This window comes from Triturus cristatus, chromosome 9, assembly GCF_964204655.1.
Source record: "Triturus cristatus chromosome 9, aTriCri1.1, whole genome shotgun sequence".
Lineage (NCBI taxonomy): Eukaryota > Metazoa > Chordata > Amphibia > Caudata > Salamandridae > Triturus > Triturus cristatus.
The window spans coordinates 1,269,701,164-1,269,728,665 of NC_140592.1; positions in this window are offsets into that span (position 1 = coordinate 1,269,701,164).

A 27,502-nucleotide genomic window follows, 5' to 3' on the forward strand; every position below is an offset into this window, starting at 1 on the left:
AATATGGACTCCAGGCTATGATAACAGGGGCTCAGGACTGGAATACGGAGCAGCTCTAATACCAGATCTAGAGGTAGGAGTGAGAACGCAGGACTAAAATACAAAGGGGCACTTTCAGTGACATTATGGTGGTGATAGGGGCTGCGCCTTATGTACAAGGCAGCTTTAAGCCACTTAATGTGGCTTAACGCTGCCTTGTAAATAAAACCCCCTTTCATGTTGCACTTAACATGAAAGGGGTGGCCAGTGGGTGTTGCGGTGGGCCTTTCACTGCAACACCCATTGATTTTGAGGCTGCCCCCTATTTACAAGACCAGCGTAAATAGGAGGCAGCGCCAAAATTAAGACCAGGGAAAACCTTGTCTTAAGTTGGCAAAACGAGGAGAAATGCATTATTTCGCCTCGTTTTTGCTTTTTCCATGTGTGCTGCCTTGTGCAGCACACATGGAAAAAGCAAAATGCCTTGGATCGTTTATGTGTAGGAAGGTGTCCCTTCCTTCACCTAAATATCTTTTTAAAAAAATGAAATTTTATAACTTCCATGTGTGCTGCTTGAAGCAGCACACATAGAAGTGACAAAACGGCATTTGTTTATGTGCAGGAAGGGACACCTTTCTATACATAAACAATCTTCCCCTGCACGCAGACACCCTTGCGCTATGATGCAAGGGTGTCTGCATTGGCGCTAGGCAGCTAAGTGTAGTGCCAGCGCAGGGGGAAACGCAAGGCTGCACCATATCGTTGTGAATATGGTGCAGCCTTATGTTTCTGAAGTGGCAGAGTGAGGTGATAAGCCATGACGGCTAACGCCTCACTCCGCACCTCCTTGAACATATGCCCCAGAGTCTGGTTCCTAATACCAGCTCCAAAGACAGATTTGAAAGATAGGAGCTAAAATATGGAGTCCTGGCTCTAATATTAGTTTTAGAGAATGAGATGAGGTAAGAGGTTTGATATATGTAGTCCACGGCGCCAATACCACTTCCAGGGACGGAGATTAGAGATCAGGGCTGAAATATGGATCTGTTAGAAACAGGGTCTTTATTTGGCAGGGGTTCACACCCTGTCCAAATAGGGACCCTTCTTCTAGTCAAATTAAGTAAGGTACACGCTAAGAATAACCCGTTCTCACCCCCTTGGTAGCTTGGTAAGAGCACTCAGGCTTATCCCCAGAGGCAATGTGTAAAGTATTTGTGCACGTACACAGTGAAAACACCCCACAGGACTCCACACCAGTTTTGGAAAATGGGCAATATTTATCTGAGTATCACAAGAACAGAACAACTAAAAAAATCCAACATAAACAAAATAGGAATAAGAATTTATAAGATTAGCTCAAGTATGACTTTTAGAAACACAACAGCTCCAACAGGGCTATCTGGTCGTGCTTGACGTTGATTACTCTACAAAGTCAGTCCAGCCTCTGGGAGTTAGGACCAGTGTCGGGGGTCACGCAGACCCCGGAACAGTACATTGTGGTTGCCGGATTTCAAAGAAGGTGCGAAACACAGGGGAGGTGAGGTGTCAGGGAGGCAAGTATGGTATCAGTTCCTTTCTGCTATGCAGGTCTGCGTTGCACAAAGGAGGTGAGGCATCACTAAAGCAAGTGAGGCGGCAGCAGTTCAGAGTTGGGGAGTCACTGACGCCTGGGGACATTGTGGGGCACAGGGGAGTTGAAGTGGCAGTTGCCGAGATGATCCTAGGTTCCTTACTGCTGTGCGGGGTCATGGTTGAAGCCAGAGGTTAAGCCTCAATGCTTTGGATGTACTGCATTGAGGTCAAACCACCGGGCCACGGCTATGGTGTCAGAGTCAGAGTGGTGAGTCACGAACGTCGATGGCGCGGTGCTCTTAATTCTCCCAGTGGCGGTTCTTCGGAGGTGCTGTAGCGTTTTCGAAGCCTGCGTTGTAAGTCACAGCCGTAGCGTCGCATGGGGACCATGCCTTCTGTTTAGAAAGCATCACAGCATCAAAGTTAAGCCTGGGTGGTGAACGCAGCTCTATTCATGGAGTTTGCAGAGTTTTTCTCACACCGCGCTCCGCGGAGCTCGCGGTGTTCCGAAAAATGTGGAGAAGTGTTTTTTCCTTGCTCGCCAATGTTAAGTTAGTGAGCGTGAGTGAGGAAAATCCAATGCCAGACCACTTCCAAACAAGATTTCTACATGTGGGCGGTTGCATATGGTTGGCACCGCTCGTTTTGAGAAACCTTCTATTCGCAGTGAGGAAGCTGTCGCTCGAGTAGAACTTCTACTCGAGCGGCGGAAAGGAGCAGCGCCCTCTTGTGCTGCACGTGATGCCATTTGCACTGATTTTACAGCACAGGACAAACACCCGGCACTAAAAATCAGCAGAACTCCACATAGCGCGGTGGAGTTTTATGGTTGCGGAACTCTACGAACTCTGCCCAGGCCTAGTCAAAGTTAAAGACAGGCGTGGGTTCCGAAGTCACTCGACGTCGGTCTCTGCTTGTAGCATGGACACTCACTTCCAAGGCCCCAGGAACTCGGTTTTGCACCTCTTGGCAAGTAGGACTCCCAGCATAGGAGCCCAGGTGCTACGGGTGAAGTCTTTGATGGCCCTGAGACTTCCAACAGGAGGCAAGCTCAACTCAAGCCCTTGGAGAACCTTAGAAAGCAAGTGTTAGAAATGAGGGGACTCTGGTTGACGCAGGTGTGAACCCACAACAAGCAGGGACCCTTTACTTCTTGTCAGGGCGAAGGATGACTCCCCAGAATAACCCCTGCTCACCCTCTAGGTGCGTGGCGCGAGCAGTCTAGGCTAAGTCTCAGGCGTACACGGTTAAGCAAATGCAATTACACATACAGTAAACCCCTTGCATGCACCACAAACGGACACCAATCAGGAAGTATATAAAAATAAGCTTTTATGTAGTTTCAGCAGATTCAAATACAAGGCCCAGTAACGTTGAACTGATGGGGCCACAATTCTTGGAAAGGCGGTCAAGTTCTCTTGGTTTTACGGAAAGTTCTTTAGGCGGGCACAAGGTAACTGTAGGCCCCAGCGCACTTCGAGCTGAGGCAGCGCCCAGGGAGCACACAGCAGATGACAGGGAAATAAGAACGTTGCGGACCCTGGATCCGATGCGAGCTCGCGGTCGAGTTCGTAAGTACAGTACCTTGTTTCTTGACGCAAAGGCGGGTGCGGGATTTCAGCGGCTCTTCGACAGAAGAGCGAGGCGGCGTCCGGGGCTCCCACACTTCACGAGGGTGTCTGATCTTCAGGCTCACGACAAGAGCGGGGTGTTGTAGGTGGCGGGTGAACAAAGCGGGGCAGCCGGGTACGCAGATGCGCCCGGGCCGTCCGAGGCTTGGAGATGCTCACAAACGCCGATTCCGGCGGGAGGGTGAAGGGGCACAGCGAGCCTCCAACGAGCGAGGTGACGGGGCAGCCCAGCACAGCGTAGGGGGAGCGGCTCCGATCGAGCGAGGCTCTTCCCAAGGCGGGGGCGGCTAAGCAGTCCTGGTCACGGCTCAGGGAGGGACTGGGCACGAGGGTCACAGCTCCGGCGAGGGAAAGGACACCACAGTCCAGCAGCAGGCGAGTGAAGATCAGGTAGAGCCCAATGGTCCTGGGGCTCAGTTCAGGGGGCAAGCTCAGTTCCAAGCCCTTGGAGATCGTTTTGGAAAAGCACAAGTCTTGAAAGTAAAAGTAAAGTAAAAGGCTTCAGCAACAGTTTCTCTTCTCTCCTTTGGCAGCAAGGTCACCACTGCAGGCCAATCCCCCAGGATAGGGACAGTCTTCCTCCTACAGCTTTCCCGGTGCCTCCTCCTCAGGCAGAGATTCTTCTTGGTCAAAAGCGGATCTAGTTTCTCAGGAGCAGGGCTCCTCCATTTATACAGCAAATCTTTTGTTCTCCCAGGCCAGGGGGGCCCTTGCCTAGTTCAGTCCGGTTTCTGAGCACTTTGTTTACGCGATGCAGGCTTCTTCTTTCAGAGTGCAGGGCAGAGTCATCAGACGCTCCACAGGGGGCGGAGCCGGCATTGAGGTAGCAGAGCACTGTCCTATTCAGAGCCTAGGAGCACTCCTCCCACCCATCTACCTGTCGATCGTCCTATTCATTACCAGGCTACCTAGCCCCGCCCATCTGGGTTCCCCCAGCCCTGTCACTCATACCAGCCAGACATCAGATACACATCACGCAGAGGCGGCTGAAAGGTTTAGGCAAGCAAAGGCCAACTTTCTAAAAGCGGCATTTGCAAACCCGGAATATTAAAATAAACCTTGCGAAAAGATGTACCTTATTATTCCGAGTTCAGGCATACTAAACTCGATCTTCTACCATGTTCCCTGGGTCGGTTAGGATCATAGGGTGTAACAATCCAGGCCGCCCATACTGGCCTATGAGAACAGGGTAGCCTTGCAGTAGTGAACAACAAGATGGCGGTCATTCACTACTAGGACATGCCACGCATCCAGGCTTGTCCTACCTTAGGCTTACAACGCACCCTGCCCGTGGGCCTACCAGAGGGGTGACTAACATGCAGCTAAGGGAAGGTTTTAGGGACTGGCAAGTGTGGGCACTTGCCGGTCAGCATGTCAGTACCAGACTGCACGCAGGTTCTGCGATGGCAGACCTCAGACATATTTTACCGGCCGCTTCTGTGGGTGGCACAACCAGTGCTGCAAGCCCACCAGCGGTGTTCGCATTTACATGCCCTGGCGCCCCTGGCGCACTTTACTGGGGTCTGACAGTAAATCAAACAATCCAATCATGGAATCCAACCAACATATACAATTTACATAGGGAGCACTCGCACCGCGACACTGGTTGGCAGTGGCACAGCGCGCTGAGCGGCCAACACCATAAAAACACATGAGGCACAGCGACAAAAAGAGGAAGGGAGACTCACGCCAAGGTGCCAGGTCTAACACGTGTCCCCTCCAGCTGAAAAGTGGGGAGAACTACCCTACCCCAGGGAGTTCCTCATCACTAAGGCGGAAAAATCTGGACAGACCGTCAGCATTGGCGTGATCTGTACCGGGGCGATGTTCCACCGTGAAATCCATACCCTGTAGGGAAATGGACCACCTCAACAGCTTTGGATTCTCACCCCTCATATGCATCAACCATCTGAGGGGCCTGTGGTCCGTCTGAACCCGGAAGTGAGACCCAAACAAGTAGGGTCTTAGCTTCTTCAGCGCCCAGACCACAGCAAATGCCTCACGCTCAATAGCACTCCACCTTTGTTCCCGTGGAAGTAACCTCCTGCTAAGAAAGGCTACGGGTTGATCTAGGCCCTCCTCATTAATCTGTGAAAGAACAGCCCCCACACCATGCTCTGAAGCGTCTGTCTGAACGATAAACTCTTTGGAGAAGTTGGGAGCCAAGAGCACGGGCGCCGTGCACATAGCAGTTTTCAAGGCCTCAAAAGCTTTCTGACAGGTGTCAGTCCAAATCACTTTCCTGGGCTGCTTCTTCGAAGTCAGCGCTGTCAAGGGGGCAACCATGCTGCCATACCCCTTGACAAACCTCCTGTAGTACCCGGTGAGACCTAGGAAGGCTCTCACCTCCGTCTGGGTTTTGGGCGCCTCCCAATTCAGGATGGTTTCTATCTTGGGCTGAAGGGGTGCCACCTGGCCACTCCCAACTTGGTGTCCCAAGTACACCACGGAACCCTGCCCGATCTGGCACTTACTCGCCTTGATCGTGAGGCCTGCTTTGCGCAGCGCCATCAACACTTCCCAGAGGTGACGCAAGTGTTCCTCCCAAGTGGAGCTGAACACTGCGATGTCATCCAGGTAGGCTGCACTGAACGAATCCAGCCCAGCCAACACCTGGTTGACCAATCTCTGGAAGGTGGCAGGGGCATTCTTCATCCCAAATGGCATAACCCGGAACTGGTAGTGCCCATCTGGGGTGGAAAATGCTGACCTCTCTTTGGCCCCCTCGGTCAAGGCGATCTGCCAATACCCAGACGTTAAATCAAACGTGCTGAGGTAGTTGGCAGCCCCTAGCCGATCGATGAGCTCATCAGCTCTGAGGATGGGGTGTGCGTCGGTCCTAGTGACCGAATTGAGTCCTCTGTAGTCCACACAGAACCGGAGTTCGGGTGTGGCTCCCGGCGCTGCAGCCATTGGGACCAAGACCACGGGGCTGGCCCAAGGACTGCTAGAAGACTCAATTACCCCGAGGGCAAACATCTTGGAGACCTCCTCCTTGATGCAGGTCCTCACCCTGTCAGTCACCCTGTAGGCCTTGTGCCGCACAGGTGGACTATCCCCAGTGTCCACATCATGGACGCACCAATCAGTGACACCAGGGACCAGGGAAAACAGGTCAGAAAACTGTCCCAGCAACTGGCGACAATCATTCTGTTGCTCAGGGGTCAGGGTGGAAGAGAGGATGACACCATCCACTGACCCATCTTGCTCCTTGGCTGACAGGAGGTCAGGAAGAGGTTCCGTCTCCTCTTCCATTCCAGCATCTGTTGCCAAGAGCATGCCCACTTGGGACCTCTCCAAGTGGGGCTTGAGGCGGTTGACATGTAGGACCCTTAAGGGGTTCCTAGGAGACTTCAGGTCCACCACGTAGGTAACAGGACTCTTGCGCTCCACCACCTCAAAGGGACCGGTCCACTTATCCTGGAGCGCACACGGCTCCACGGGGGCCAATACCCATACTTTCTGTCCAGGCTGAAGCTCTACCAGAGTGGCATTCTGGTCGTACCACCGCTTCATCTCCTCCTGGCTGGCTTCCAGATTTGCCTCAGCAAGTTGCCTGAATCGCCTAGTCTGATTCCTGAAGGCCAGCATGTAACTATATACATTCTGGGAAGGCTTCCTGGGAGATTGCTCCCAGCCTTCTTTGACCAGACTTAGAGGTCCTCTGACTGGGTGACCATACAGAAGCTCAAAGGGACTGAACCCCAGAGACTTCTGTGGCACCTCACGGTAAGCGAAGAGAAGGCATGGTAAGAGGACGTCCCACTTACGCCTCATGGCTCCTTCTAGGCCCATTATCATGCCTTTGAGGGTTCGGTTGAATCTCTCAACCAACCCGTTTCCTTGGGGGTGGTAAGGGGTGGTGAACTTGTAGGTTACACCACACTCTTGCCAAAGAGATTTCATGTACTTGGACATGAAATTGGTACCCCGGTCAGACACCACTTCTAGAGGGAATCCCACTCGGGAGAAAATTCCCATCAGTGCCCGTCCCACCACGGGGGCCGTCACTGTCCTTAGAGGAATGGCCTCCGGGTACCGGGTGGCATGGTCCACCAGGACCAGGATGAACCTGTTGCCCATCGCTGTCCTGGGGTCCAGTGGCCCTACAATGTCAATCCCCACTCGCTGGAATGGGGTACCGACCACAGGGAATGGCTGGAGTGGAGCCTTCTGCTTCCTTCCACTCTTTCCACTTGCCTGGCAAGTCTGGCATGTCCTGCAGTGAGTATCTGAACTCCTGCGCATTTGAGGCCAATAAAAGTGGGTGACAAGCCTTTCAAAGGTCTTGTCCTGCCCCAAATGCCCTGCCAATGGCACATCGTGAGCCAGCCCCAGTAGGAAGGCTCTGAAGTCCTGGGGTACCACCAGCGCACGGGCTGACCCAGGCTCAGCAACCTTAGGCTCTGTATATAGGAGGTCGTTCTCCCAGTAAACGAAATGCGATCCTGACTGATCACCTGCGGCCTGGTCTGCAGCCTGCTGCCGCATACCCACGAGAGAAGGGCACTCCTTCTGTGCCTTGCAAAAGTCCTCCCTGGTGGGACCCCCTTCCTGCTGCCAATGGGTCAGCTCCGGCAGGTCTCCCAGTTCAGCTATCTGCTCCCCTGTAGGCTCCAGGGCATCCCCCTCAAGGTCTGCTTCCTCCTGGACCGTGGGAACTTCAGGGGCCGGCTTCCCGCGCCCCTTGCTCCTTCTCTCTGAGGCCGGTTCCTGGGCCTCCCTCTCAGGCTCCAGGACCTCTTGAGTACCTCTACTGGCTGTCATGGACCGTGTGGTGACACACGCCCAATCCGGCATACCCAACATCTCCAGGTGAGCACTCCGCTCCACCTTAGCCCAAGGTGAGCTCTCCAAATCGTTCCCTAACAAACAGTCTACAGGCATGGCGGGCCTCACAGCTACCTGAAGAGTACCAGAGACCCCCCCCCACTCAAAGGGAACCTGAGCCACCTTGCAGTGTCTCTCGGTGTTGTCAGCGGCAACAACGGGATAGAATGCATTGGGGACCACCTGCTCCTGAGACACCAGGTGACACCTGACAGCTGTCACACTGGCTCCTGTATCTCTAAGAGCTTCCACTCTATGGCCATTTATGGTCACCCACTGCCTGTACTTCTTAGTGTTCTCAGGCAGCTGGGTTGGAGGGACCACTTCACGGTCTCCTAGCGAGACCAGGGACATCTCTGCGGGACCCCACCCACCTTGGACATCCCTCTCCTCCACCAAGGCTACACTAGTCACCTGCCGGGATGGAGCACCAGTGGGTGCTGGTTTACCAAACAATGGACATTTTACATCAGAGGCAAAATGCCCCAAATTGTTACACCTGTAACATCTTACGGGCCCCTTTTGAACAGGAGGACCTGTCGGGGCCCCGGTCGGTTTCTGGGGTGGGGGAGGCTGAGAACCCTTCCCTTGGTTCCCTTGGGGACTATTTTGGGGCCCTTTTTGGAACTGCTTCTGTTTACCCCTGTCCCCCCCACTCTTCTGCTGGGGACCCTGCCCACCTTTGGCGGAGTCTCCCACGGTACCCTTGTGGACCCTGGTACTGACCCAGCGGTCCGCCTCCTCAGCAAGCTTCCTCGGGTTAGTCAGCTTACTATCTATCAGGTGCTGGCGTAGCTCAGGAAAACAATTACTGGACAAGTGCTCCCATGCCATTAGATCAAGAAGCCCTTGATAATCATTCACCTTACTACCCTTTACCCAACCATCCAGCGCTCTGCAAAAGAAAGTCACATACTCCACATACGTACTATTGGGAATCTTAGTGCAACCCCTGAACCTCTGTCTATATAACTCAGGGGTCAACCCATACCTAGCCATCAATGCTTCCTTCATATGGGCATAAGAATTACGAACATCAACAGGTAAATCTAACAGTGTGTCCCGCCCTTCACTCAGGAACCTTCCCCACAACCCCGCTCCCCAATCTTTCTCAGGGACCCGGTGGGAAGACATGGCTACCTCGTAGGCTCTGAACCACTGCCCGATGTCGTCATTCCTGAAGAACTCCTTCACTACATCCTTGGGAATATAAACTCTTGGTTCCGCCGGTACTGGCGGTGTGCTGCCACCAGAGGGATTAAGCTCCAAACTTTTTGCTTTCAGCTCCAGCTCCCTCAGCTTCATGTCATGCTCTAATTGTAGTTTCTTTTCTTCCATGGCTAATCTTTGTTTTTCCATATCCATCTGCCCATGAAGTTTTGCCATTTCCACCTCGTGTGCCCGGGTTGCTGCCCTGTCCGCCAACTCTTCTGGCGACAGGCATCTGCCAAACTCATGGACACTTTCCGGTGGAACCACTTCCACCTGATTCTCTGGTGCCTTTGACTCATACCAGGCCCTCAGCGCCTTCACAAATTGTTCCTTCTTTTTCAATCCAGTTTGGGCAATCCTGAACTTGGAGCAAAGACCTTTCAAGTCTTCATTGGTACGATTCAGAAGTGCGTCTTCTTCCCAATCTACGTCTTCAAATCCAGAGATTATGGAAGCCGCCCTTCCGGCGGAAAGTGAACCAGGCATGGCTCTAACAACGGAGACTCTTGGCAAAACAAAAACAAATGCTAGCCTTGTGGCTGTGTTACTGGTCTGCTCTCACTACGTGGTGATCAGTGGTTCACTATACGCAAACCGCAAATGCAAATCCGTAAATCCTCACCGCTGCCACCAATGTTAGAAATGAGGGGACTCTGGTTGACGCAGGTGTGAACCCACAACAAGCAGGGACCCTTAACTTCTTGTCAGGGCGAAGGATGACTCCCCAGAATAACCCCTGCTCACCCTCTAGGTGCGTGGCGCGAGCAGTCTAGGCTAAGTCTCAGGCGTACACGGTTAAGCAAATGCAATTACACATACAGTAAACCCCTTGCATGCACCACAAACGGACACCAATCAGGAAGTATATAAAAATAAGCTTTTATGTAGTTTCAGCAGATTCAAATACAAGGCCCAGTAACGTTGAACTGATGGGGCCACAATTCTTGGAAAGGCGGTCAAGTTCTCTTGGTTTTACGGAAAGTTCTTTAGGCGGGCACAAGGTAACTGTAGGCCCCAGCGCACTTCGAGCTGAGGCAGCGCCCAGGGAGCACACAGCAGATGACAGGGAAATAAGAACGTTGCGGACCCTGGATCCGATGCGAGCTCGCGGTCGAGTTCGTAAGTACAGTACCTTGTTTCTTGACGCAAAGGCGGGTGCGGGATTTCAGCGGCTCTTCGACAGAAGAGCGAGGCGGCGTCCGGGGCTCCCACACTTCACGAGGGTGTCTGATCTTCAGGCTCACGACAAGAGCGGGGTGTTGTAGGTGGCGGGTGAACAAAGCGGGGCAGCCGGGTACGCAGATGCGCCCGGGCCGTCCGAGGCTTGGAGATGCTCACAAACGCCGATTCCGGCGGGAGGGTGAAGGGGCACAGCGAGCCTCCAACGAGCGAGGTGACGGGGCAGCCCAGCACAGCGTAGGGGGAGCGGCTCCGATCGAGCGAGGCTCTTCCCAAGGCGGGGGCGGCTAAGCAGTCCTGGTCACGGCTCAGGGAGGGACTGGGCACAAGGGTCACAGCTCCGGCGAGGGAAAGGACACCACAGTCCAGCAGCAGGCGAGTGAAGATCAGGTAGAGCCCAATGGTCCTGGGGCTCAGTTCAGGGGGCAAGCTCAGTTCCAAGCCCTTGGAGATCGTTTTGGAAAAGCACAAGTCTTGAAAGTAAAAGTAAAGTAAAAGGCTTCAGCAACAGTTTCTCTTCTCTCCTTTGGCAGCAAGGTCACCACTGCAGGCCAATCCCCCAGGATAGGGACAGTCTTCCTCCTACAGCTTTCCCGGTGCCTCCTCCTCAGGCAGAGATTCTTCTTGGTCAAAAGCGGATCTAGTTTCTCAGGAGCAGGGCTCCTCCATTTATACAGCAAATCTTTTGTTCTCCCAGGCCAGGGGGGCCCTTGCCTAGTTCAGTCCGGTTTCTGAGCACTTTGTTTACGCGATGCAGGCTTCTTCTTTCAGAGTGCAGGGCAGAGTCATCAGACGCTCCACAGGGGGCGGAGCCGGCATTGAGGTAGCAGAGCACTGTCCTATTCAGAGCCTAGGAGCACTCCTCCCACCCATCTACCTGTTGATCGTCCTATTCATTACCAGGCTACCTAGCCCCGCCCATCTGGGTTCCCCCAGCCCTGTCACTCATACCAGCCAGACATCAGATACACATCACGCAGAGGCGGCTGAAAGGTTTAGGCAAGCAAAGGCCAACTTTCTAAAAGCGGCATTTGCAAACCCGGAATATTAAAATAAACCTTGCGAAAAGATGTACCTTATTATTCCGAGTTCAGGCATACTAAACTCGATCTTCTACCATGTTCCCTGGGTCGGTTAGGATCATAGGGTGTAACAATCCAGGCCGCCCATACTGGCCTATGAGAACAGGGTAGCCTTGCAGTAGTGAACAACAAGATGGCGGTCATTCACTACTAGGACATGCCACGCATCCAGGCTTGTCCTACCTTAGGCTTACAACGCACCCTGCCCGTGGGCCTACCAGAGGGGTGACTAACATGCAGCTAAGGGAAGGTTTTAGGGACTGGCAAGTGTGGGCACTTGCCGGTCAGCATGTCAGTACCAGACTGCACGCAGGTTCTGCGATGGCAGACCTCAGACATATTTTACCGGCCGCTTCTGTGGGTGGCACAACCAGTGCTGCAAGCCCACCAGCGGTGTTCGCATTTACATGCCCTGGCGCCCCTGGCGCACTTTACTGGGGTCTGACAGTAAATCAAACAATCCAATCATGGAATCCAACCAACATATACAATTTACATAGGGAGCACTCGCACCGCGACACTGGTTGGCAGTGGCACAGCGCGCTGAGCGGCCAACACCATAAAAACACATGAGGCACAGCGACAAAAAGAGGAAGGGAGACTCACGCCAAGGTGCCAGGTCTAACAGCAAGATGTAGAGAGCAAAGTCCAGTCCTCTTTCTCCCAGGACAGAAGCAGCAGGCAGAAGGCAGAAGGCCAACACAGCAAAGCAATCAGCAAAGTGGCAGTCCCTCCTGGCAGCACAACAGCTTGCCTTCCTAGCAGAAAGTCCTCAGTCCAGAAGTGTTCCGAGTATATGGTGTTAGAGGTCCAGTACTTATACTCATTTTTGCCTTTGAAGTAGGGAGGCTTCAAAGAAAGGTCTTTGTAGTGCACAGGACTCTGCTCTTCCTTGCCCTTGCTCCAGACACACTATATGTGGTGGTGGCTTTTTTGTGTGAGGAAAAGGCATAGCCTAATTCAGGTGCAAGTGTCAGCTCCTCCCACCACTCTAGCTTAGGAAGGCTCATCAACCTATTAATGGGCCATCAGGATATGCCGGGCATACCTCAGCTCCCGGTGTGGGACAGTCTAGAGTGAATTCACAAAGCCCAACTGTCATCCAACCCAGACGTGTATTCTGGGGACAAGTTGAGACACTGAATGGTTCTGTAAGAAAATGCCAACTTTCTAAAAGTCACGCACAATAATCCAGCTTATTATGTTACATAATACAAACAAGTTTAAAGAAAGGAGTGCATTCTTTCATCCCTCTTTCTGCAACTTTCTAAAAGTGGCATTTTCTAACCGGCATTTTAATTACCAACTTCACTAAAAGATGTGCTTTTAAATTGTGAGTTCATAAACGTGAAACTCCAATTTTCTATCTGCCCCTGATTGAAAGATGCACTTGAAATATGTTACAAGGCAATTCCAATGCTAACCTATGGGAGAGATGGGCCTTGCTGTAGTGAAAAACAAATGTAGCAATTGTTCACTATCAGGACATGTAAAAACTCACAAGTACATGTCCTACCTTTTCAATACACGGCACCCTGTCCATGGGCTACCTAGGGCCCACATTAGGGGTGCCTTATATGTAATAAAAGAGACGGTTTGGGCCTGGTAAGTGAGTGGACTTGCCAGGTCGATAAGGCAGTCTGAGACAGCACAAACAGGCACTGTGGTGGCAGGCCTGAGACATGCTTGAAGTGGATACTGAGGTGGGTGGTACAATCCGTGCTGAGGCCCACTAGAAGCATTTGAGTTACAGGCCCGGCCACATGTAGTGCACAGTGCTATGTATGGACTTACTAGTAAATCAAGTCATGAGAAACCAAATGCCATTATGTTTTAGTCACAGAGCGCATGCACTTTAGCACTGGTCAGCAGTGGTAAAGTGGCCAAAGTCCAAAAGCCAGCAAAAAATGAAGTTCAACGCAAAACAAAGAGGTCAGAAGCAAAAAGACAGGGGAAATCATGCCAAAAGATTCCAGGTCTAACAGGATCTCAGGAAGATCTGAGACCTCCTAGCTGAAATTTATAGCCTAATGGTCTAATAACATCTTTTTCAGATGAGGAAAGATCTCAGGGCTGAAACATGAAGCTTAGGGCAAAATGCAAGCTCTAGAGCCAGAGGCGAGAGGTCAGGGCTGAAACATGGAACCCAAGCTCTAATAGCATCTCTAGCGACAGAGGCGCAGAGCTCATGATGGAATTAGGCAGCTACGCTGTAATACCAGTTCTAGAGGCTCAGATAAGTGTTCACACCTCAAATTTGAAGCTCACGTTCTGATGCCAGCATTAAAGGCAGGTGTCAAGGCTGAAATATGGAGCCCATGGCTTTAATCTCAGCACTAAGGAAAGGTGAGAGGTCATGATTGAAATATGCAGGTCAGGTTTTAATGCCAGTTCTGGACACAGCGGTGAGAGTTCAGGCCTGACACGTGGACCAGCGCTAGCGATAGAGATGAACGTTCAGGGCTAATCGCAGCTCTAAAGAGAGAGTGGAGGACTCAGGCCTGGAGTTCAGGAATGAGGCTCAAGACTCAAGTATGGAACCCGGGCTCTAAAAACAGCTCCAAACACTGATGTGAGAGCTCAGGGCTGGAGTATAGGAAGTAGCTCCAAGGTCACCAGGTTCTAACACCAGTCCTAGAGAAAACTCATAAGTCAAGTATGGAGCCAACCTCCAATGCCAGCTCAAGAGACAGACTTGAAATGTGAACCAGCTGTAGTGAGACGTGAGAGCCCAGGGCTGGAATGTAAAGTACAGGCTCAATAACCACCTCTAGATGTAGGGCAAGAGCAAAGGAAGAGAGCCCAGGCTCCGGTAGGAGCTCTAGAGCTAGGGGTACAAGTAAAGGAATAGAGCCCAGGCACTGGTAGGAGCTCTAGCGGTAGAGGTAAGAGTAGAGAAATAGAGCCTGGGCTCTGGAAGGAGCTCCAGAGGTAGAGGTAAGAGTACAAATAAAGAGCCCAGGCTCCGGTAGGTGCTCTAGAGGTAGGGGTACGAGTACAGGAATAGAGCCCAGGCTCTGGTAAGAGCTCCAGAGGTAGAGGTAAGAGCAAAGGAATACAGCCCAGGCTCTGGTAGGAGCCCTACAGGTAGGGGTAAGAGTACAGGAATACAGCCCAGGCTCTGGTAGGAGCTCTAGAGGGAGGGGTAGGAGTACAGGAGTAGAGCCCAGGCTCTGGTAGGATTTCTAGAGGTAGGGATAAGAGCACAGGAATAGAGCCGAGGCTCAGGTAGGAGCTCCAGAGGTAGAGGTAAGAGTACAAATAAAGAGCCCAGGCTCCGGTAGGAGCTCTAGAGGTAGGGATAAGAGCACAGGACTAGAGCTCAGGCTCTGGAGGGAGCTCTAGCGGTAGATGTAAGAGTACGGGAAGAGAGCCCAGGCTGTGGTAGGAGCCCCAGAGCTAGGGGTACGAGTACAGGAATAAAGCCCAGGCTCCGGTATGAGCTCTAGACGAAGGTGTAGGAACACAGGAATAGAGCACAGGCTCCGGTAGGAGCTCTAGAGGGAGGGGTAAGAGTACAGGAATAGACACCAGGCTCCTGAAGGAGCACTAGAGGTAGGGGTACGAGTACAGGAATAGAGCCCAGGCTCCGGTAGGAGCTCTAGCAGTAGGGGTAGGAGCACAGGAAAAGAGCACACGCTCCGGGCTGTGCTCCAGAGGTGGAGGTACGAGTACAAGAATAGAGCCCAGGCTCTGGTATGAGCTCTAGAGGTGGGGTAAAAGCACAGGAATAGAGCCAAGGCTCCGGAAGGAGCTCTAGATGTAGGGGTAAGAGCACAAGAATAGAGCCCAGGATCCGGTAGGAGCTCCAGAGGTAGGAGTAAGAGTACAGGAATAGAGCCCAGGCTCCTGAAGGAGCTCTAGAGGTAGGGGTAAGAGCACAAGAATAGAGCTCAGGCTCCGGTAGGAGCTCTAGATGTAGGGGTAAGAGCACAAGAATAGAGCGCAGGATCGGGTAAGAGCTTTAGAGGTAGGGGTAAGAGCACAGAAATAAAGCTCAGGCTCCGGTAAGAGCTCTAGAGGTAGGGTTAAGAGTACGGGAAGAGAGCCCAGGCTGTGGTAGGAGCCCCAGAGCTAGGGGTACGAGTACAGGAATAAAGCCCAGGCTCCGGTATGAGCTCTAGACGAAGGTGTAGGAACACAGGAATAGAGCTCAGGCTCCGGAAGGAGCTCTAGAGGGAGGGGTAAGAGTACATAAATAGACCCCAGGCTCCTGAAGGAGCTCTAGAGGGAGGGGTAAGAGCAAAGGAAAAGAGCTCAGGCTCCGGTAGGAGCTCTAGAGGGAGGAGTAGGAGCACAGGAACAGACCCCAGGCTCTGGTAGGATTTCTAGAGGTAGGGATAAGAGCACAGGAATAGAGCTCAGGCTCTGGAAGGAGCTCTAGAGGTTGGGGTAAAGGTACAGGAATAGAGCCCAAGCTCTGGTAGGAGCTCTAGAGGTAGATGCAAGAGTACGGGAAGAGAGCCCAGGCTAGAGATAGGGGTAAGAACACAGGAAAAGAGCTCAGGCTCCGGGAGGACCTCCAGAGGTTGGGGTAAGAGAACAGGAATAGAGCCCAGGCTCTGGTAGGAGCTCTAGAGGGAGGGATAAGAGTACAGGAATAGAGCCCAGGCTCAGGTACGAGCTCCAGACGTAGAGGTAAGAGTACAAATATAGAGCCCAGGCTCCAGGTAGGAGCTCTAGAAGTAGGGGTAAGAGCACAGGAACAGAGACCTGGCTCCAGTAGGAGTTCTAGAGTTAGTAGTAAGAGTACAGGACTAGAGCCCAGGCTCCACTATGAGCTTTAGAGGAAGAAGCAAGAGTACAGGAATAGAGACCGGGCTCTGGTAGGAGCTCTAGAGGTAGGGGTAAGGACACAGGAATAGACCTCAGGCTCTGGAAGGGGCTCTAAAGGTAGGGGTAAGAATAGACAAATAGAGCCAGGGCTCCGGTTCCACCTCCTGAGGTAGGGGTAAGAGTACATGATTAGAGCCCAGGCTCAGGTAGGAGATGTAGAAGTAGTGGTAAGAGCACAGGAATAGAGCCCAGGCTCTGGGTAGGAGCTCTAGAGGTAGGGGTATGAGTACAGGAATAGACACAAGCTCCGGTAGCAGCTCAAGAGTTAGAGGTACGAGTATAGGAATAGAGCGCAGGCTCTGGTATGAGCTCTAGAGGTAGTGGTAAGAGTGTGGAAATAGAGCCCAGGCTCCTGTAGGAGTTCTAGAGGTAGGGGTAAGAGCACAAGAAAAGCACCCAGGCTCCAGATTGGCACGGAAGCTGTAATATCAAAAAAACAAGTTTATGAACCTCACATGAGGGAGACTGCGTCATACAGTACCCTCAGGCCACTGTAGGAGACAGTCTAAGGAGTACAGAGAACAGGGGCCTTTTATGGCGAGTTTATTGCTGAGTTAGCATGAAGACTCAAAAAGAGGCAGTACAAGTGTGCACACAAATACATATAAGGATACATAAGAATCGCTTAGTCAACAGAGTGGGAGGAGAGACTAAACTGCTTACATCAGTAAGAATAGCCTGACAGTTACATAGTAGGACAGGGGTATTGGCAGCTACAGATCTTTCTGAGCATGTGCAAGGCTCCGGCTCAGTGCTGAAGGAGTTAACTATATCACATGACACAAGCAGAATACAAGGGCAGTCAACAGTGAAGAGGGAGAAAGCACATGGCGAGCACGTGGCTACAAAACAAAATGGCTTCAGCTGATGCTAACAGCCATGGCAGCGAGTTTTCCGTTTTAGTATTAGCTAAAGACATCCGCTATGATCTAGAAGCACGGAAGTTATCCTGTACATCTATCCTCATAATCCATCAATATTCTGATCCATTGCTAGGTGGGCATTTACATTTGAACATTTCAGTAAGCGGGTATATATAAGGTATAGGTGGGAGAAAATAATGGCTATTATTACAAACAGAACTATCTATTTTTTCCAAGCCCAAGCAGAAAGCAAATCCCAAAACCATCCAGTCCAATTCTACGTAAAAAACATTTTCAATAGACTTTTCCAGTGTTCCTTTTGTGAGGGCTAGAGTATCAATTAATATATTTTAGGAAGAGGGCAAAGAAGAATTTAAAGATTGTTTAGCAAAATGTTTCTCTTGCAAAATAAACATTCCTAATGAAAATATTAAAGAAGATACAAGGATCATTACAAAAACTATCCTGGCTGCAGGGTGTGAGAAGTTGGCCTGATATGTAGTGCTCACTATTCTAGTGATCACTGTGTATCATTCCAAACGACCCTTATTGATGATTGGTTGTAAGTCAACCTTTTAGACCAGCTATCCTAGTAGCGTGGATACGAGCAGTCTTTAGGCTAAACTCTAGAGGGCGTGTTAAGCCAGCTGTTTACCAACACATATACCCCTTGAACACCAAGTGGAAGGACACCACACAAGTTGTTATGAAAATAAAAGGATATTTATTTATAACAAGACTACCCTGGCTCTTTATGAGTCAGGGAGCTAAGCACACGACAAAACTCTTAGGAAAATACTTCAGTTGCACAATTTACACAAATGCCCGAGGGGCACGAGAAACCATCTACACTAACAGTGAAATGCGAATGGTTAGAGTCTGGAGATACTGATTCCGGAGTGATCCGATCAGTGGGACTAAACGAAAAAGGAACTGAACACTTGTAGAGCGAACCTGCGATGGAGCACCGAGATGCTCGAGTTACCTAGCCCGGAGGCTGCGGCTGCGTGAAGTTCGTCAAGATGTCGGGAGTCCTCGTGTAGTCTCAGGAGCCTGAAAGAAGAAGTTGCTGGCAGGCGACCAGTGACGATGTTCAGAGCGATCCAAGCCTGGATCGGTGGTGAAGGAAAACCTGAAAGCAGAGGGGACTCAGTTCTCAACCGCTAGCCAGCGATCGTGTGGGTACCAGGAGGGTACCGGCTGAAGTCACCTCGACCAGGTGAGTGGGTGACGTCGGACTCGGCTGTTCCTCGGACCAGGAGGCGCGGCGGCGACCAGGATGGAGGGCGAGCTGTCCCACGAAGGTGTCTGCTGTCGATGATGCTGGGCCCAGGAAGGGGCAGCGGATCTTGGCAGTGGCCACCCAAGCGGGGGAGTCAAGATGGCGTCGGGAGTGGACCAGGAGGGTCCGTGGTACTCCTCCGTTGAAGGGGAGCAAGAGCCAGTCTGGAGCAACCAGACTAGTGATGAAACAATCGTGGTGCGTCGTGAAGAGGGCCACAAGCCGGTCGGCAAGTGGTCGAACAACGCGGTGAACAACAAGGAGCGGAAGGGCCCCCCACGCAGATCTCGGGGATGCTGGGGAGGCAGACTTCGATGCTGGAGCTGCTCAGGGTTAGGGCTTCTCAAACCCTAGGTGCACTCACTCGAGGGTCCCTCGGTGGGCGTGCTAGATAAGCGTCGTGCAGTTTCTGAAGATAGCCGGTCCCGCAGGTCTTGTCACACCTACGACTCTCAGCTGAGCTGATGAGGGAGGTAAAAGGTCAGAGATGGCAGGGAACTCGGGTCTCGTCGAGCTGGGCAGTCTTGATCCGTAGGAGAGACTTACAGCAAACCGCAAGCGCTTAGATGGTGCCTGCTGGTGCAGGGTGGCTTCTCCTTAGCCACAAGGGAGAGTCTTCAGAAATAGTCAAGAGTTCCTTTCGTGGAAAGTAGTTCGTGATTCGGAGTTATCCGATTATCTGATTATCCAATTTGGGAAGGGGACTCGCTCCTACCTTTATTCTAAGAAAAAGGGGCTGGCCCGTGACTAGGTTCTACCTATGGGTGGAGCCAGGAGGGGGGTGGTTACACCCCTATCCTTTGTCCGGCTTCGCGCCAGCTCAGGGGCTGGTGTGCCCCTGAAACTGGTTTGAGCCGGGCTATGCACAGTGAGCACCGGGGTGCCACTTGCAATCACCTTCCTTTCAGCCCTGCCTACCTGGGATACACAAACCCTGTCTGGGACGGTGCTAACACCGCCCTCGACAGGAAACCCTTTGTCCAAGCTCCCCTTGCTGGAAGGTCCCCCAGCAGCAGGAGGTCAGACTTGTGTCTGGTGGCAGCATCCATTTTGTGATGCTGAGGCTTGAGTCAACTTTAACCGGGGTTCAAGGTTACTTCCATGTCGTGTCCCTCTAAAAGGGGGGAATGCTAACCCCGTCACCAGGACTGGCGAGGGGTTCGTATTCCCATTCGTATGACACCTTACTCGACATGTATAGGTGATGCGATGCCAAAGTTAGCAAATAACCGCAAGGATTATAATGCCTTAAAAGTAGTTGGCCCGCGTCACCATGGAACGGCTATTAGGGCTTGGTTCCGCAAGCCGTCGACGGGCTCAGCTCGCGCCAGAGCACCGTCCCACATGATTCCCTGCACTCTGCCTTCAGGATTGATAAGGCCTGCTATAGGAGTGACTGATAGGAATCCATGTGTCCATTTTAGGGTTTAGGTGTAGGAATACTACACCTACAGCAACGGGTGATTACACCACGTGGCCCCAGCTGTCGTGCAGCCAGTTGTGTCAGATTTGGGCGGCCATTCCAGGGGTGGCATAATACATGCTTCAGCCCCTGGTAGGCCCTGGGTACACCGATGCCCTGGATACCTGTGGTATGCTGAGACAGGGACTGACAAGGTGGCCCAGTTCCAATTAGTGGATGCACCTAACGTACATGTGTGTTAATTTCGAGAGAGAACAGCTAGGCTGTGGGTCTGATTGGCAGGCCCACAGCCGGAGAAAGTCGTAAACCAATGAAGCAAAAGCAAAAAATCTGGGTGATCATAGGATTGCAGACCCTACTCTCCTACATGACCCCCCCCCAAACTTTGGGACAATAAGCTAACCTTGACCAGGTGAGTCTTCTTGCTCTAAGTGGAAATACCTGGAGAGCCCATCTGCATTGCCATGATCAGTGCCAGGTCTATGCTCCACTGTGAAGTCCATCCCCTGTAGGGAAATGGACCACCTAAGTAGTTTGGGGTTTTCACCCTTCATTTGATTTAGCCACAAGAGGGGCTTATGGTCGGTCTGAATCTTGAAGTGAGTGCCAAACAAGTATGGCCTCAACTTCTTCAGGGCCCAAACCACAGCAAAGGCCTCCCTCTCAATAGCTGACCAATTCTTCTCTCTGGGGGTCAGCCTCCTGCTAATAAAAGCTATGGGCTGGTCATGACCATCAAAATTCAGTTGCGATAGAACAGCTCCCACACCCAGCTCCGAAGCGTCTGTTTGGACAATGAATGGTTTGGAGTAGTCTGGACTCTTTAGGATAGGTGCTGTGCACATGGCCCGCTTTAGGTCATCGAACGCCTTCTGACAGCTTGCTGTCCACTGAACTTTTTTTGGCATCTTTTTACTTGTCAGGTCGTTTAGCGGGGTCACAATGGATCCATAATTTCTGACAAATTTCCGGTAATAACCAGTCAGGCCTAAGAAAGCTCGAACCTGAGTCTGGGTGGTTGGAGGAGCCCAGTCCTGGATGGCCTGTATTTTGCTCTCCAACGGTTGAACCTGGCCTCCACCTACAAGGTGGCCCAGGTATACAACCTGTGTCTGCCCTATCTGGCACTTGGTGGCCTTGATAGTGAGGCCTGCCTTCTGCAGGGCCTCTAACACTTTCCTCAGGTGGACCAGGTGATCCTCCCAGGTGGAGCTAAAGACAGCGATATCGTCCAGATACGCCGCACAGAAGTCGTCCAACCCAGTGAGAACTCGATTCACCAGCCTTTGGAAGGTGGCAGGTGCATTTTTCAAACCAAAGGGCATTACCACGAACTGATAATGCCCACCCGGGGTAGAAAATGCTGTTTTGGGCTTGGCCTCCTCAGCTAACCTGATTTGCCAATACCCAGCTGTCAGGTCAAACGTACTTAAGTAGTTGGCCGAGGCCAACCGGTCGATAAGTTCGTCTGCTCTTGGTATCGGGTGGGCGTCGGTCTTAGTGACCGCATTGAGACCTCTGTAGTCCACGCAAAACCTCATCTCTTTCTTACCGCCCTGGGTGTGAGGTTTCGGCACGAGCACTACGGGACTAGCCCAGGGGCTGTCCGAGGGTTCAATGACTCCCAGCTCCAACATTTTCTGCACCTCTGTCTTGATGCAGTCTCTGACATGATCAGGTTGCCGATAGATTTTACTCTTTACGGGCAGACTGTCCCCAGTGTCGACCTCGTGGGTACACCACTTGGTCTGACTGGGTGTCAGAGAGAACATATGTCGAAAGGATTGAAGAACCTGTTTACAATCCTCTTGTTGATGTCCAGAGAGGCTGCCACAAAAGACAACACCATCTACTGATCCATCGTCAGGGTTCTGAGAGAGCAGGTCTGGGAGAGGGTCACTCTCCTCCTCCTGTCCCTCATCTGTGGCCATGAGCAAGCCCATGCCCTCCCTGTCGACATATGCCTTGAGCCTGTTTACATGGAGCACCCTGTGGGGGCTCCGGGGAGTTCCCAGGTCTACCAAGTAGGTGACCTCTCCCTTTTGCTCAATGATCGTGTGGGGCCCAGACCATTTGTCTTTGAGTGCTGCTGGGGCCACTGGCTCCAGCACCCACACCTTCTGTCCAGGCTGGTACACAGTCAGGACAGCCTTTTGGTCGTGCCAAGCTTTCTGTAATTCTTGGCTCGCCTCAAGGTTTTTAGACGCCTTTTCCATGTACTCCGCCATCCGCGAGCGGAGACCGAGCACATAGTCCACAATGTTTGATGCTGGCTTTCTGAGAGGTCTCTCCCATCCTTCCTTTACCAAACAAAGGGGTCCCCTTACAGGATGTCCGAACAGAAGCTCAAAAGGGCTGTAGCCAACCCCCTTCTGCGGGACCTCTCTGTAGGCGAACAAGAGGCAGGGTATCAGGACATCCCATCTCCGCCGAAGCTTTTCAGGTAGTCCGTGAATCATCCCTTTTAGGGTCCGGTTGAATCTCTCAACCAGCCCATTGCATTGTGGGTGATAGGGTGTGGTGAACTTGTAGTTGACACCACATTCCTTCCACATAGCAGTCAGATATCCCGACATGAAGTTTGCACCTCTGTCTGAGACGACCTCCTTAGGGAAGCCCACTCTGGAGAACACTCCAAGTAGGGCCCGTGCCACCACAGGTGCCGTAGTGGTCCTAAGGGGAATAGCTTCAGGATACCTGGTGGCGTGGTCCACCACCACCAGTATAAACTTGTGCCCTGATGCTGTCTGGGGTTCCATTGGTCCGACAATGTCGATCCCCACTCGTTCAAAGGGTACCCCCACCACTGGTAGTGGTATGAGGGGGGCCTTTGTCGTGCCACCTGATTTACCACTGGCTTGGCAAGTGACACAGGAGCGGCAAAACTCCTTCGTATCTTCGGACATGTGGGGCCAGTGAAAGTGTGGAACAATTCTGTCCCAAGTCTTATTCTGGCCTAAGTGACCTGCAAGGGGAATCTCGTGGGCCAAGGTGAGAAGGAAACCTCTCAGAGACAAGGGGATGACCAGCCTCCTGGTCGCACCAGGTTTGGGGTCTCTTGCCTCGGAGTACAGGAGTCCATCGTCCCAGTACACTTTGTGGGTACCTGTGGTGTTCCCTGCAGCCTCAGCAGCGGCCTGCTGTCTGAGGGGTTCAAGTGAGGGGCAGTCTAACTGTGCCTTCCCCAGGTCTTCCCTGGAGGGTCCCCCTGAGCCCAGAAACTCAACCTGACCAGGTTCAAGCTCTTGCGGCTCAGTCTCCCTCAGTTCTTTAAGGTCAGCCTCCTCGGAGACTTGATCCACGACCTGGGGCAAGGGGGAAGGCGAAGCCTTACCCTTACTGCTCCTTTTCTTGGAAGGTGTCTGGTCCGTTCTTCCAGGATCCAGCACCTGTTCAGTGGGGCATCTTTTGGCCTGTGACCTGGTCACAGCAAGGACATGTGCTGGCAAACCTAACATTTCCATGTGAGTCCTCTGCTCCACTTCTGACCATTGTGACGTTTCCAAATCATTGCCCAACAGACATTCTACGGGGAGGTCTGAACTAACCACAACCTTTTTCGGGCCACTTACCCCTCCCCAGGAGAAATCAACAACTGCCATACTGTGATTGGTAGTGACGTTGCTGGCATTGGTCACTAGGTAACTGGTACCTAGCATGATCTGTCCAGGGTCCACGAAGTTAGGCGTCACCATGGTGACACTGGCACACGTGTCCCTGTAGGCCTGAGCCACTTTTCCATTTATCAAAGGTGTCTGCCTGTATTTGCCCAAAGTATTGGGACTGGCATCAGGGGACATATCCATATCCCCTGTACAGACAAGGACGGCCTGAGTGAGCGTGCCGACTAAGTCGTCACTCCCCTCGGTTCCCAAGGTTAACCCAACTAATGCCTTGGGAGGCGCACTACCACTGCTGACTGTACTAGGGGGCGCAGGTGCCTTAGGGGCTGCAGTGGTAGGAGTTTGCCCTCCTTTCTTGGTGCACTCACTAAACCAGTGAGTCTTACTTTTACAGTATTGGCACCACCTTTTTGACTGGCCTTCTTGAGTCTTCTTCTTCTGTGAAGCCTGACCCCCACCCTCTTTGGTTTGTTGGGGACCTGTCGAAGACTTCTGGTCATTTTGTTCGTTCTTGTTACCCTTTTGGTCTGCTTTCTTCTGACCACCCTGGTTCTGATTCTGGTTCTGCTTGACCCTTGTTCTGACCCATCTGTCTGCCTTCTTTCCCAATTCTTGGGGAGAGGTCAGATCCGAGTCGACAAGGTGCTGATGCAACAATTGGTTCTGACAGTTGTTTAAAATCTGTTCTCGCATGATAAGATTGTACAATCCTGTGTAATCAGTAACCTTGCTACCCAGCAACCAGCCTTCCAAAGCCTTAGTGGCACAATCGACAAAGTCAGCCCAATCCTGAGACTGAATTTTCTGGGTGTCCCGGAACAGCACCCGGTACTGTTCCGTGGTTAAGCCGAACCCATCAATCAGTGTGTTCTTCAGGACTTGGTAGTTGTTAGCATCCTCAGCTCTTGTAGTGAGGAGCTTGTCCCTTCCTTTACCTTCAAAGGAAAGCCACAGTATAGCTGCCCACTGACTTGGGGGGACGCACTGGACAGTGCAGGCCCTCTCCAAGGCAGTTATCCACTTGTGGATGTCGTCCCCTTGTTTAAAGGGGGGCACTATTTTACTCAGGTGTCTAGTGTCTATACCCCTGTCTTTCTCTCTATTGAGAATGCTGCCACCAGTGGGATCTAACCCACTTAATTTCTGCTCTCGGGCTAAGGCAAGTCTTTCTTTGGCGAGGGCAAGTTCTTCCCGCTCGATCCTCAGATTGACCTCCCGCATCTTCGCTTCATGCTCCCTCCTCTGAGGGGAAGTCATTCCTCTCTGAGAAGGTGCCTGAGAGACATGTGTATGAACCGATCTGCCAGAGCCTCTGGAGAGAGACCTAGCTCGTCCGTTCCCAAGGTTAAGCCTGCTTGAGCGTGGGCCCGGGGCTCCCCCAGTTCCATTCTCATGCCTGCTTAAGTTGGTCCTTGTAAGCCTGCCAACTACCACTGGACCTTTGTCTGCCTCGTCTCCCGATAACTCGTCCTCGTCCTCCTCCTCTGTGTGGAGGTCGAGGTCTGGGTCACCGAGGGTTCCCTCTAAGGGAGGCATGTTCCCATCTGCACTGGGGGGACCTGGGTTAGAGGACCTCCTAGCATCGTACGCCTCTAAGAGACCTATCAGTATTGCGATGGTAGGGTTAGAACCCTGGTTTAGCTTCCTGGAGGCACACAGTTGTCTCATCTCCTTGAAGCTAAGAGTTGCATATCGTGACACGACCTGTGGAGGGTCACTGACCACTAGGGGAGTCCCTGCAGACTCTCCGTGGACCGACATGCTTTTCTAGTGAGGTGTAAGTGTTGCACCTACCTACACTATGGGTTTACCTACTGATCCCTTGCTAAGAGTTGTAGTCAGGGTGTGCTAAGCCCTGTTACACTACAACAGCCGGTTCAGTAGAACTCGGAGTATTCTAAGTTAAGTTATATGTACCTGGGTACTTATGTGATCTTTCACTGCGATATTCTTAGGATACGTGTGTGGTAAAACAACAGCAAGCTCAAATCCCAACCGCTGCTCACCAATGTGAGAAGTTGGCCTGATATGTAGTGCTCACTATTCTAGTGATCACTGTGTATCATTCCAAACGACCCTTATTGATGATTGGTTGTAAGTCAACCTTTTAGACCAGCTATCCTAGTAGCGTGGATACGAGCAGTCTTTAGGCTAAACTCTAGAGGGCGTGTTAAGCCAGCTGTTTACCAACACATATACCCCTTGAACACCAAGTGGAAGGACACCACACAAGTTGTTATGAAAATAAAAGGATATTTATTTATAACAAGACTACCCTGGCTCTTTATGAGTCAGGGAGCTAAGCACACGACAAAACTCTTAGGAAAATACTTCAGTTGCACAATTTACACAAATGCCCGAGGGGCACGAGAAACCATCTACACTAACAGTGAAATGCGAATGGTTAGAGTCTGGAGATACTGATTCCGGAGTGATCCGATCAGTGGGACTAAACGAAAAAGGAACTGGACACTTGTAGAGCGAACCTGCGATGGAGCACCGAGATGCTCGAGTTACCTAGCCCGGAGGCTGCGGCTGCGTGAAGTTCGTCAAGATGTCGGGAGTCCTCGTGTAGTCTCAGGAGCCTGAAAGAAGAAGTTGCTGGCAGGCGACCAGTGACGATGTTCAGAGCGATCCAAGCCTGGATCGGTGGTGAAGGAAAACCTGAAAGCAGAGGGGACTCAGTTCTCAACCGCTAGCCAGCGATCGTGTGGGTACCAGGAGGGTACCGGCTGAAGTCACCTCGACCAGGTGAGTGGGTGACGTCGGACTCGGCTGTTCCTCGGACCAGGAGGCGCAGCGGCGACCAGGATGGAGGGCGAGCTGTCCCACGAAGGTGTCTGCTGTCGATGATGCTGGGCCCAGGAAGGGGCAGCGGATCTTGGCAGTGGCCACCCAAGCGGGGGAGTCAAGATGGCGTCGGGAGTGGACCAGGAGGGTCCGTGGTACTCCTCCGTTGAAGGGGAGCAAGAGCCAGTCTGGAGCAACCAGACTAGTGATGAAACAATCGTGGTGCGTCGTGAAGAGGGCCACAAGCCGGTCGGCAAGTGGTCGAACAACGCGGTGAACAACAAGGAGCGGAAGGGCCCCCCACGCAGATCTCGGGGATGCTGGGGAGGCAGACTTCGATGCTGGAGCTGCTCAGGGTTAGGGCTTCTCAAACCCTAGGTGCACTCACTCGAGGGTCCCTCGGTGGGCGTGCTAGATAAGCGTCGTGCAGTTTCTGAAGATAGCCGGTCCCGCAGGTCTCGTCACACCTACGACTCTCAGCTGAGCTGATGAGGGAGGTAAAAGGTCAGAGATGGCAGGGAACTCGGGTCTCGTCGAGCTGGGCAGTCTTGATCCGTAGGAGAGACTTACAGCAAACCGCAAGCGCTTAGATGGTGCCTGCTGGTGCAGGGTGGCTACTCCTTAGCCACAAGGGAGAGTCTTCAGAAATAGTCAAGAGTTCCTTTCGTGGAAAGTAGTTCGTGATTCGGAGTTATCCGATTATCTGATTATCCAATTTGGGAAGGGGACTCGCTCCTACCTTTATTCTAAGAAAAAGGGGCTGGCCCGTGACTAGGTTCTACCTATGGGTGGAGCCAGGAGGGGGGTGGTTACACCCCTATCCTTTGTCCGGCTTCGCGCCAGCTCAGGGGCTGGTGTGCCCCTGAAACTGGTTTGAGCCGGGCTATGCACAGTGAGCACCGGGGTGCCACTTGCAATCACCTTCCTTTCAGCCCTGCCTACCTGGGATACACAAACCCTGTCTGGGACGGTGCTAACACCGCCCTCGACAGGAAACCCTTTGTCCAAGCTCCCATTGCTGGAAGGTCCCCCAGCAGCAGGAGGTCAGACTTGTGTCTGGTGGCAGCATCCATTTTGTGATGCTGAGGCTTGAGTCAACTTTAACCGGGGTTCAAGGTTACTTCCATGTCGTGTCCCTCTAAAAGGGGGGAATGCTAACCCCGTCACCAGGACTGGCGAGGGGTTCGTATTCCCATTCGT